The following is a 13,391-nucleotide window of genomic DNA, read 5'->3' on the forward strand; positions in this document are numbered from 1 at the left end:
GTAAACTTATATTTTTATTAAATAATATTATCATTCAGAGAGTATTATTATTTTGCCGCTTATTCGCTTGTTATTTACGAGTAAGGAAATAAACACAATTCTTACTTCGTATTGGGCTAAGAAACAGATAAGAATGACCCCTACGTTGATCCTAAATTCTACTTTGAGCCCAACAAGGACTTGAGCTTACCATTAGATAATGACTGTAACTCTCCTCCATTTATGAGTACATGCACTGGTTATTAAATTTTATACTTAGATGTTCTATCTTCAAGAATAAAAAAAATGATAACAACAATGGAAAATAAAAAAAAATATTTATAGTGACAACTAAAAAATGTTTACCATGCAAGTAGGCATTTTGTTTATTAATATAAGTAAACAACGCTCATGCCTTATTCTCAGAGCATTAGTACGCTCAAGAAATCCTGAGCGCCCTCTTGCTAACTTACTAATTTTGTGAGCACACTCTGGCTCGTTTCTTAAAACAATGAACGCTCTCCTGCACAATTAAAAATTAGCGAAGCTCATTTTTTTGCTCGTATAATTTTTGAAATTTTTTCTCCGTTAGGACAATATTTGATCCGTATTTGACAACTTGTAATTTATAATTAAATTCCTGAAATATAAATATAATATTTATTTCAAAAAAAGAAGGAAAAGATTGTAAAGAATAAATAAAACTTCAAGGTCTAAGTATACTTTTAAATTTTAAAAAATCTGTAAAATTATGAATCCAATGTTTTATCCATCAAATATTTTATTCATTGACAAAAGTAACTTTTTTTTTATAGTTTCCATCTTTTAAACTCTGATATCTATCCTTAAATAATTGACGACCTTTATAAAATACTCTCTCAACGGTAGCTGAGGGATATAATTGAATCAACAAATTTTTCTTATTCTTTTGGTGAGCCTTGGGCACACTTAGGGGACATGTATTTACAAGGTTACGTGCAATATCATCCAGTTAAACCTGATAATTAGATTGAGCTCGTATAAAGGTTTCTCATATTTTTGAACTTATGCTTGCTTGAGATTTTGAGATCTTATTTCAACTCACTACATAACCATTAAAGAAAGTCGTATTTTAGATGGGAAAATTTGTTTAAAAATAGAAAGATTTATCTTCCAACCTAGTATAGACCTTCATATTCCATTTATTCTATTTTGTCATAAATCACTTAATTTGCTGAATTGGAATTGAATCATTGTAATGTAGACAAAAAATATAAGTTATATAATAAGAGTATATTGACGAAATGAAAAAAATATGAAGAATTTAAAGAGGGTCAAATTTTTTTCATCAGTATTTTCTTTATTTTTTTTTAGTTTATTTCGACTTTCTCATCACATTATATAAAGTTATTTTTTCAACAGATGCAACTAAAGATTAATATTTCAAATTACAAGAAATACATTAAAATAAAAAAATAGTTTTTTCCTGTTATTTAAAGGGGCATGAAAGATTTAAAAGTTGGGGTAGATTTCGCCTTTATAAAGTAAGGATATAAAATGTGTAAATGTTAAAAAGTCCATTGATTTGATATACCTCAAGATTGTTGTCTTTAGACCTACAGGAAGGGGATTCTTTTTTGATCTGTATGCATAAATTATCGTGAGAGTTTTTGCCGTTATGTGTCCGATATAAAAGTCATTTTGTACTCTCATAGTGAGAGCAATGAGGCAATCTGACGCCCTGGGACTTTTAACAAGCCTATCGGTTGTGATACTCAACAGCATGTATAATTGAGATCTCAGTCGATCACAATATATGGAAAGAATATTCTACTGCTACTTTGCAGAAAAAATATCCACGGTCCGTTTTATTCGACTTGCTAGTGAAGATGTCATAGCTTGTACCGAAACCACTTTTAGTAAAAGGGTTTGAGTGAATTATTCTTCGGGTTATGGCCTCTTCTTCTGTATTAAGGCTCTTCCAGCGCGTTGCCATCAACAAACTTGGTGTTCTTTTTCATATAGTTTCGGTAATGATTTTTTTAAATATTTACTAATCCAATTCTTATAAAGACGAGGATAGGTGGGCCTTGTTGTGGGAAATTAGTATCACGGGTCAAGGATGTTACCCCTGCATGAAGCACTTAATGCACAATTTTTCCTGTGAATCTTTTCAGTTCGCCTTTTGATATTAGGGGATGTTCTTTATAGTACTGATAAATAGTTCTAAGGCGTGGGTTAAAGTTGAGTAATTTATTAGGACCTAAGGCAATGAAAGTACCAACAATTGAACTTTCCCAAGAAAACTGCCTACAGCAAATAATTTAATATTTTAAAAACTTTGGTCAGAAAATTTTCTGTTTGAGAATCCATATCCAGTTGATCTTTCGAACGTGTATTTGATTATCTATTTGAACGTCTACGGTTTCCATGAGTTATTTTAGCCAACTGAGTTTAGATTTTTCCAAAATACTTTTTTGTCGACTGAATCCAGTCCCCAGCTATTAACTGAAGTAATAAGGTGGTTATTGGAGATAAACTGTCGTTTGTCTCCCCAGACAAAGTATTTCTTGAGACAGTCTTTTTTCTTGAATGTGTTTTTGGAAAATGGCGTGTACCTCAAGAGATGGACAATATTGGAAAAAACCAGATTGTCTCAGATTCAGAGTTTTCCTAATTTTGTAATATTCAACGAAGTATACCTGTTGGCTTCCTTTGTCACTTTCCTCACACTTTTTTAGTAATTCTCATTTATGGCATGTTCTTAGAATATCAAACAGACTGCCACGCCAAAGAGATTGTTTGACCATGCGTGCCGAAAGTTTGGAAATAACATTTCAAGTTGGTTTTTTTAGAAAGGTGACTAATTTTGTTTTAGTTATCTTTATTTTCAAGCCTGATGCTCCTTCGAATTCTGCATGTATATCCGTAATGTTTTTAACGACCTTTGGATTTTTCTTTGTGATCCTGTTTAAAAAATTGTGAGTCTTAACATTAATTTTTAGACCTTTCACGAGATGTTTCGGATTGAGTCTAGAGTAAAGATCGTTATTGGAAATCAGGAAAAACGAAGCAGCGAGAGGATCACCTTGTTGGCATCCCTTTACTAAAAAATTTCATTTTGCATTTTTTAAACTAAGTATAGAGAAATAATCTTTAAGAACACATGACATTCATACTGATGAATGCAGAAGGGAGACTGCTACTATATAATTGGATTATTATAAATTCATGATGAGTAATCGGATCAAAAGCTTGTTATAAATCGATTAGTACGGCAGCAAAGTTTATTCCATTTGACTTACCCATTTTGATAGCCTCTCGAAGGGATTTTGGAACGTCTTCTGTTAACTGGCCTTCCATGAAGCCCATCTGTGCTGGAGATATGATTAGATGGAGAGTGAAGTTAACTCTTTTGTTAAGGATCCCAGGGAGGATTTTTTACGATTTGTCAAGAAATATGATTGGTTTGTAGATGACGAAAGTTGAGAGAATCATTTCCCTTTTTGGGAATAAGCGTAATTATACCATTATTCATGAACAGAAGCACAACTCCAGTTTGAAAAAAAATCATCGTAGACTTTTTCTAAAATTTCTTTGTATTTGGTTTTCCGTATTCCCAAGACGGATTACTGCATTTTTATTCTTCCCACACCCTTCCTTGTTTTCTCTATCCTTATCGTTAGGAATACCAAGGAAGGCGATTTAACTGGAATAGTTACTATTTTTCTTTTTTCCTCTACTCTTCCTGTGTAGTTGGAGTACAGAAATGTTCCTTCTTCCCTTCAACAGTTGACTATGACTTGAGTTCTATTTAAATTCAAGCGGCATCCATTTGGATTCATTAAGGTGATTAATTAACCATGCCAAACGACTGTGTTGTACCTGGTTGTATTGTGGATCAACCGAGTGGAAAAAATCCCGCTTCACATTTCAACCCACCAGCTCCGGACCAATCCCATTCGAAGACAAAAGTGGATTCATGCCATCAAAAAAGATCAAAACAATTAGGATTATCAAGAAGATTAAAAAAAGGTTATAGTTCTATGCTCGCTTCGTTTTTGCCCCGATGATTTCACTTATGAGTCAAAGGATATGGATCCCAGTAGAAAGAAAAAGAAAATCCCAGATGGGTAAGTATCGAAGCCTCGCTTAAAATAAGATGCCGTTCCTTGCATTTACTCCCACTTACCCAGTTATCTATCCACTCCTTCAACATCAAGAAGAGCATATAATGCCACTTGAGCTCCTCGCTTAGAGAAAGAAAGGATAGATTCAGTGTCTATAGCTTTTTCGAAACTGAAAAAATCCCTCCATTTGAAACGGTCAGCTAACTATTGAAAAGTAATTCATAAATCTGGTTCCCATCTTCCTTTCTTTTTTGTTTAGAATCATTTAGTGTTGAAAGTCACAGTTTCTTTTTCTTCATTTCAGAAAAGAACATTTCTCTACCCAGCGGATTTCAAGTTCTTCAAAATCAAAACCCAAAACTATAGATAGTCTCCAATTTCGTGAGGGTGAAAATGGACTCCCTGTGGTAGAAAGATGAATCATTATAAAAGAAAATCTGAGATTCAAAGATTTTCTCCAAGGGCCATTGTCCCTGCTCATCGTCTTAAGCACTTAGTAAATAAAAATGGAATAATTATAGAGACTTTACAAATTCCAAACATTTTGTCTCTTTTGAAAAGCATTGAACTAAAACAAAGAAAATTTTATTATTAAAAATGTATTGTCTCTCTCTCTCAAATAGAAGGTACTTGACAGAAGAGTCATTATTCATTATTAATATGGGGTTGACCAGGATGTTGTGTATATAATTTATTTCTGATTATTTAATTATATATAATATATATTTGTATACATAAGCATAATAATCAGTCGTCCTAATTATTGAATCCTTCTAAACATAGCAATTTACAGTTTCTATTTTTAGGTCATATGCAATTGTACTCTTATTTCTCCTAACACAGATTCCATTTCGGAAAAGTATCAAAATGAATATGGAAGCACAGTGTAAAAATGGATCGAAGTGTATAATCAACCTTATCACCATTTTAAGAAGTAAGAATGTACAAAAAAGCTCTGGAGGAGTGGAGTTGAGTGAAAGGGTCTCCTGAGAGAAATACCAGAACATTATTCAACCATAAGAGGAAGTTTTTTTAAGAAAAAAATTTATTTAATAAAATTTGTGGGCTTTTAATTATAAAAATGATAAGACTTTTCATAGAAGAGCATTCGCCTCAGGCTTCAAATTATCATCAATTTACGTTTTGAAGTTGATTTTTGCATCCATATCGAAAAACAAGAACAAAAGGAACCTTCACCCCATTGGAGAGGTATCCCAGACCATCGAAAGGGAGGTTTTAATCTTCTGTTTACTATCTTATGATGGTTCGGGACATAATTGGTATCTTTATTTAGAATTCAATCTCGGTTATTCATCGGGGCAGCTTCAATAGTTACTGTTTTCTTACTAAATACGAAATTATCTCAGTTCGTAACCGATTCAAAAAGAATTGGTAATTTTTCACTTTTACTTTTTTTTTTAGAAGCTAGACCTATTAGATGATGGAGTCTAGAACAGTATATTTTCATTTATAAAATATTCTTCAATTATCCGTCTGTTGCAAGCAAACTCGTCCACAGATCGCGGTTAAACTTTGCAACATAATGAAAAACAGTGTTGTCGACCTAGAAAAACAAATATTTTTTTAAATCCCTTCAGTGTGGGCAATTTAAATTAACAATTCCTTGTACTATTCTGACTGAATATATGTCTCAACAACTAATTACTCCACAAACCTCTGATATAACTTGATTTAACTGGTATAGAGTAGGCAATTTATATTTTTGAATCGTAGATATATAATCTTAAATAAAGTTAATAAAATTTCAAAATTTATATTTTGAGTTGTTTATTCTGTGGGTCCGTTAATATTGTTATTTTAGCAAAGTAGTTTGATGCTAAACTAAATAAATATGATAAATTGTTATTTGCTGGAGTTTGTCTAGTACCAAATGTGTATAAATTGTAACATATAAAATTAGCTCATATTAAATTTTTTATCATCAATCAGCATTACAACTAGAACCATGATTCCTAATACCCTATTTCAACCAAACGATTTAATACTAATTTATTAGTTATTTTGATGAATTCTAAATTGGAATTGCTTATATAGTTCACCATTTGTTCCAAACTATGACTATTCCAAAAATAAAAACTTATTCACAGCTGTATCGTTTTATACCTACGAATTCAGTCTAACATATAAATTGTAACCCCAAATTAATTTGTCTATTTTATAAATTGAACATTTAACGGAATTCTAAAAAAATAAAGTTAACGTAATGCTAAAAAAAAAAAGTTAACGGACTGCTAAAAAAATAAAGTGAACGGAATGCCAAATATAGTAAGCAAACATAAAACTGCAGGTTAGAATATATATTAAACAATTTCGGTTCATTTTGTTCTTGAATTGTTGAACCCCCCATATTTTGAACAAAGTTGTTGGATGGGTATGTTAGACATACCTAATACGGCTCTGGCATAAATGAGTCCAATTGACTCTCAAGTTCTCTGATTGTTATATTCCAATCACCCGTTTGCCTTCAACCGCAGGAAACTTCTTTGAATAATACAATGCACCTTCTCATCAATGATCCCCTTTGAATTCAAGGTAACTATCCATAGAACAGCTGAATCGGGGCCTGCTTCAAATGTGAATAGGGTTCACAACTGAAGTACGAACAGCTACATCAGTAGCTCAGAACTTTTTAGTTCATCTATTATATGTATGTTCAATTATTTACAACAGAGCTAGAGCCATGTTTTCAAGTCCTGAAATTATAACTTATTAACTGTGATATAAATTGTATGTATTTTTTAGGACTCTCGTTTTTTTTGGAATTGGTAATCTGAAGAATAAATTTTCTGATCCTCAGCAGTTGTCATTGTTATTTAATTCCTGAGTATTGAACATCCGTCTTTATATAGATACAGTTATACTCAAACCTGTTCTTAAAAGACGAAGAGTAGCCCTCAGGATTTGTTGCTGAGTTTTAATAGTAAGTCTTTGTTTGACTGAGAGTAGAATTGGGGATCGAAATGGGAGAAATTCCTGCAAATGTCTTTATTTTTTTTTTCTTCTCTTCCTTTGTTGTCACAGATGGTTGTAGCTGATCTCCTCCAAAACAATCCTCAAATTGTCTGGGTTACCATGTTGATTTTCTGGGGTTTTTTAACATGCCCATTATATAAACGATTTTCGTCACTACTAAATACCTTGCATTGTTATATTTTTCAAACTATACCACAAAGTTTTTTTCAAAACTTTGTGTCTTACATTGATTTTATAGGCAATTGGGAACATTTTACTTTCTATTTTTATGAATAATTATGCACAAGTTTTAATTTAAGCATAAAAAAATTATAAGTATTTTATAGAAAAAAATATATATTTAATATAAAATTCTAAAAATTTCAAACACAGATAATCCAAAACTTATTTTTAGTACTTTCGTCTTCTATTAAGATGTATCAACCCTTTTTGCTCTCAACTCTTTAGCATTCAACATATTTTGAAATTATTTTTTTTTGAATATTGCTTTTTATGGTTTTTGATTTTTTTGTGTAAATGACACCCTAAGCTTTAATTATACATGATCGTTCCAACTTTGTTATTTCTTAAATAAAGTAGTTATGCAGTTCTAAAATATTAAGGACACAACCAAAAATGAGGTCCAGACAAATTCCAGACAAACTTTACCCTATCAATACAATTTACATATACCTTTTAGATTCATAGATCGATGGAAATCAAGGGTTGAGACTTACAAAATATATTCTTTATTTAAATGACAGTTTTTTTGTTTTTTTTACAAATCGAAAATGCTTACAACTTACAGCCCTAAATATCAGGCTCTGATATAAAATAAAACTGGACGCAGAAGAGATGGATTATTGATAGACAGTAAAGGCTTAATTCCTTATTATTGTCAGTTTCATTTTGACATCCCAATACATAGCAAAAATAATTGACCATTTTGCTTCATCTGAATGAGAAATTGGTTTTTATTCTCATAAAAAAAGAAAAAAAGAGGTTGTTTATGCCTCCTCCAATATGGCCGAGAGTGAGACTGTATGTACTCAGGACTCGGAATTGAGTTGTACTTTAGCTACTTTTGAACATATCTTTGATTTACAATGGGTAGATATCTGAAATCATTAGCACTACTAGTGAACAGGGTGTTTTTTAGAACCCACACGTACAGATTTTTGAATTCCGTAATAATATAGTAACTTCTACTATATTATAAAAAAAATAGTAACTCATGAAGAAGCAAATTTTTGGTGGAATATACATATATTTTTAAATACTTACTGATCTACAAAAATAAAGAAAAAGGAGTTTAAGAAAAGATTTTGACTCATTTGAGGGCACTAAATTCAAATCTGATCTTATATTTTCTCCATCACGTTACATTTTTGCTGTAAGGGTATATATTTCATTTTCATGAATTTGAAGAAAAATGTATCTTTCTATTGAGTAATGTAGAAAAAGAGAAGAATGAACGTGTGGTCTATTGAAATCTGAACACTACATATTCAATAATGAATGAAGGTGTAGTTATTGAAATTCATTCATATTTCGATATGTTAAAGCATAAGCAATTACTTACAAAAAAAAAAAAAAAGCTCTCTAGCTTAAATACAAGTCGAGAAAATGACACTTGAACAAAGTCGACAAATTTATATTCGAGCACTCGAAGCATTAGGGCATCTCCAGGACGGTTTTCTACACCGTCGGTAAGTCTGAAAGGTTGGAAAGGAAGAAAGGCCAAACTGGACACGGAGGAGTTCAAGAGAACAGCCACTGTCAATGCAAGTGATTTTGCGGTTTCACACAAAACTGTGTAGAAAACTATCAAAAAAGTGGGTGAAAATAGCTTTGGAAGGATAGCAAGGCCACTTTTGACCCAGCCAATGACACAAATCCATCTTCTCATTTGCAAGACTCTTTTGATGTCAAATGTCAAATCAACTAGGGCATGACACCCGACCCTCTCAGATTTGGATGATTTTTGCCATACAAGCTCAAATACATGAGTAAATTAAGTGTGCCAAATTTCATCTCCTAATTCTGAGTCGTTTCTGAGATATAGATATTCGTCTCAGACCAAAATTTTCAACGTCGCTTTAATGTCTTTTTACCCGACGCTTCTTTTTCTTGTGTGCTTTTTTATCCAAAAAAGCTAACCTCTTGAAATTTGGTACTTAACTATTTTGAAGTGAGAGGATTCCAAAAATGAAGTCAAAATTAGAATATTTAAATTTCTTATCACCTCAATTTTGATATTTTTTTAAAATCTGAAATACATTAGCAAGTACTTGATCAACAATAAAAAAAATTGCCCCACTCTTATGAATATGAAACTTTGGCAACATGTTGTATATAAATAGGGGCGTTGCTCTGCCAAAAACGTGTTGGTTTTTTTATCATAGCTCCCAGGGTAATATCTCAAATTGTGTTTACTTTTCTCTGGAAATTTGGTCATTCTTACTTACGTTTTTATATCTTAAACTTATTTTATGATTAATATAGAATGAAAAAAGAAAACTGAACTAGAGTGATTCATAATATTGATTAGAAGTTGACAACTTCTTTAAATATATGAGAATTTTATAAGTTTTTATTCCTTTTTTAGACTTGGAGCTGTCGTCCTTTGGCTCTAACTACTGCTGTTATCACAATGGCCTCGATAGTCCCTTTTTAGGGGCTTAAAGTTTCATATTCATATTTCAATTTTTTATTGTTGATCAAGTACTTGCTAGTGTATTTCAGATTTTGATTTTTAAATCAAAATTGAGGTAAAAGAAATTTAAACATTCTAATTTTGACTTCATTTTTGGAATTCTCACACTTCAAAATAGTTAAGAACCAAATAGCTCTTTTGGATCAAAAAATACACAAGAAAAAGAAGCGACGGGTACAAAGACATTTAAGCGACATTGAAAATTTTGGTCTCTTGCAGGTGTTTCAAGTAATTACCCATTGGTATAAAACCCCATACAACCTGAAAACACAGGATCTCTAGTGAAAAATTCTAGGAGCTATGTTATGTAAAATTTACTTTTGCCTAAGTCATGTTAAATTTGAGCAATTATGGCAAAAGAAAAAATTGTTGCAACTATCCCACCTTCCTCAATTTTTGATGTTTGAAGGTTTATATCTTATTTTAAAAACATTTACGTAACAAATAAAACGCAGAAATACCTTCGAACTTAGCGGCAAATGAATAGGTATTATACCAAGAGCTAGTCGTTGTTAATTTTATTGTAAAATATTTGCAAAAATCATTTTTGCAAATATTTTAAAACAACATTATAATGAATGCGTCATTTATTTTCCCTAACATGAGTTATTAATTAACTCTTCAGTCAAAAAAAAATATTATTATGTATTTTCATTTCGTAATTCAATTTGAAACCTTTCAACAAAGATAAGGCACTTACCTATCTAGGAATTCAATTCAAACATGTTTTTAAACATACTAATAAGACAAAGGTCTTCACACATTACAAAAATCAATTGTGTTTGATATCGTTGCTATTTTTTTCACTTGAGGCTTTTGATGAATCTCACTCGAATTAAATATATTCGATGAAAACTGTATCACAAAAGGAGAGGTCGTCCTCGTATGGGAGAGGAAGGAAATATGGTGGAAGAAGAATAAAAGAAGTTGAAAGAGGACGCCGCACGCTACAAAAGATCCTTTCTGTAAAGTACCTACTACAAACAATCCGTCCTTATTTTCTTTTTTCCTCGGAAAAAATGAGACAGAGATTCTAAAAGGTTTTTTAACATCAAAATATGGCAAAAAACATATTACTTTAAATTTGAATTAAGATCAATAGGGCATAAGCAAACTAAATATATATATATTAGTATCATGGTGGTGTGACGCTCTGTAGCCTGGGTGAATAGAAGTATGGATTGCTTGAGGGAGCTAGTGTCTTTCGTATGTGATAAGGATGATTATCGTTCCGAGAGGTGTATTATTTTATCCCTATATGCTGCCACACTCTGTTACTTTATTTACAAACTATTATAAGTAAACAATACACATACCCGATTGGACAAATATTGAGACAAGGGTTTATCTTGCAGGATCACATTTTCACGGGATTTCTCATGGCTATACACCTACAATCAATTCACGTATTCACCCAGTAAACAAAATTTCAACTTTTGTTTGCCCTTACACTGAAATGAATGTGTTTACCCACGAAAACATTTAAATGACCTTTATAACTAAAAATTCTAGTCTTGTGTTCGTACTTCCAATATCTACAAGTTTGTATGTACTCTACCGGACTGTACCGAAACAACAAAAAATCTTGGTACCGCCGATATTTTTTATTCTGCTTTTTATTATTCTAAATTGAAAATCTGTAAAATTTAAAAAAAAAGGAAATTTAGGTGTTTTTTTATTAAATTAACGATTTGATTCGAGTTATGGAACTTTTTATTTTTTAAGTATTACAGATTAAACATATAGTTTGCAATTTATTTTTACCCTTTTTCTATAACTTGCCTCATGGCATGAGTATTTTAGCTCCAAACATGTTGTCAATGAGTATATATATTATCTTTAGATACCACATATTACGCGCATGTATTTTGATGTTTGTTTTCATTTTTATAAATAAACTCTCATTTTTTTATACAAAGTGTCAAATATATTATTATCAAATTTACTTTCTTTTTTCATTTATGCCAAATATGAGTTGTAAGTTTAAAAAAATTAAAAAATAATTATTTCTTTAAAAATCTAATAAAAAATGATAATTTGTTATTCAACTTCATATTTAAAAAGGATACAAGAACAAGAGATGTATAAATTGTTAAAATCCTTGCAAGTGTACATAAGAAAGTATATGTTAAGAGTTGTAAACTTTTGGTAAAAAAAGGAACATTTGTTTAGTAACCCGGACAATTTAAAAACTTCTTTGGTGGAGATTAGATTAGCTAATTTCGTAATTTGTTCAAATTCTTAGACGGATCTTTTTGAAAAAATGTAGATGCTATAGAATACTTCAAGGCCTTTAATGAATGATCTTTAATTAACAAGATTTCGAGAAAACACAAAAGAATGTATATTTTTGTAAATTTTTAAAATTCCTTAATTCTCCCCAGAGTTTCACGACCTTTCCCTTTTGCCGCCTATAAAATATTCCTGGCTGAAGTGGCCAAGGACCCTGTTCCCACTGGCTGTGAACGTAAAATCCCTACTCTAATTATGTAAGAATACTTTCATAGTTGGGAAGAACAAAAGCTTTTTAAACTAAGTTGCAAAACGCGCGGGCTGTTAGATTGAATAGATTCCTGGTCGTAGAGATCTTTTTTCTATCGTAAGATGTCTCATTTTGTTAAACCAATATGAATGACATGACTATTTTATTGTCCCTTATGCCTATCGAACAAAAAGTTTCACTAAAAAGACTTCTTTTTACAAATATTTATCATGTACTTTTCGTCTTGATACTTGATATTTAATTGTGGGAATAACTGATAAGTAAGCATTTTTTCCTATTTCTTTTTAGCTGTTGACGTGATAAGAGAAACTTGAAGGCAGTTCCAACTTTCACCCACAAATCATATTTATTGAATAGGTATAAATCATATCCAAAATCTACCAAAAGGCATATTAATACAATTTCTCGAAGAAAAGCCGTCTGATTATATGTAGAGATATTATAACTCAAACAATAATTTATAGGATTCTAACATAACAACATATTATTATACCTATGTAGTTTACAGATTGTTGTGTAGATATAAAAATATTTTTTATATTCGAGCAGAGTAATGTTTTGTTTTTGAGTCAAATTGAGTTTGAGTAAAGGCTACATGCAAAGGAGTATATTTTTTTCTTACAATTGATAAAATCTAAGTTCAATTTGACCGCCTCAATTTAAAAGACGGCCAATTAAAAGGGGAATCCGCAAGGGGAGGGGGTTGGAAGGGCTGTAGCTGCTCCAGACAAATTAAATTTTACGCAAAAATGCAGATTTTCTTTTTTCTAAAAATTTAATATTTGGAATTTTTTTGAAAGAAAAAAAAAATTGTAGTTATAGGTGTGGATTTTTAAAATGTTTTTCCAAAAAATATTCAAAGATATTATATTTGAATTTTTTTTTTTGTCAAAAAACATGAAATTTTATTTTATTTTTATATTTTTTATCCAAAATATTTTATTTTGGAATTTGGAATTTTTTTTGAAAAAAATCCAAAAATTTAAAAAAAAATTCCCAAAACTTTAATTTTTTTTATCTCAAGGAATGGTTTGACAGCCACAACATTATTTTTGATTAGACTTTTGAATTGGAAATGGGAAAATTGAGATTTTAATAACTACTAGTGATG

General features: G+C 30.9%; 1 protein-coding gene across 1 annotated transcript in view; it reads right to left on the reverse strand.

Moving 5' to 3' along the window:
* Positions 1 to 10,685, reverse strand: part of LOC121122948 (glycine receptor subunit alpha-3-like) — a 72,281-nt gene extending 61,596 nt beyond the window's left edge. Inside the window, exon 1 of the mRNA XM_071890688.1 lies at positions 10,478 to 10,685. The gene's annotated coding sequence lies outside the window, so the exon portion shown is untranslated. The remainder of the gene's footprint in view (positions 1 to 10,477) is intronic.
* Positions 10,686 to 13,391: the final 2,706 nt, after the last annotated feature.

Source organism: Lepeophtheirus salmonis, chromosome 8 (assembly GCF_016086655.4).
Source record: "Lepeophtheirus salmonis chromosome 8, UVic_Lsal_1.4, whole genome shotgun sequence".
In the NCBI taxonomy this organism is placed as follows: domain Eukaryota; kingdom Metazoa; phylum Arthropoda; class Copepoda; order Siphonostomatoida; family Caligidae; genus Lepeophtheirus; species Lepeophtheirus salmonis.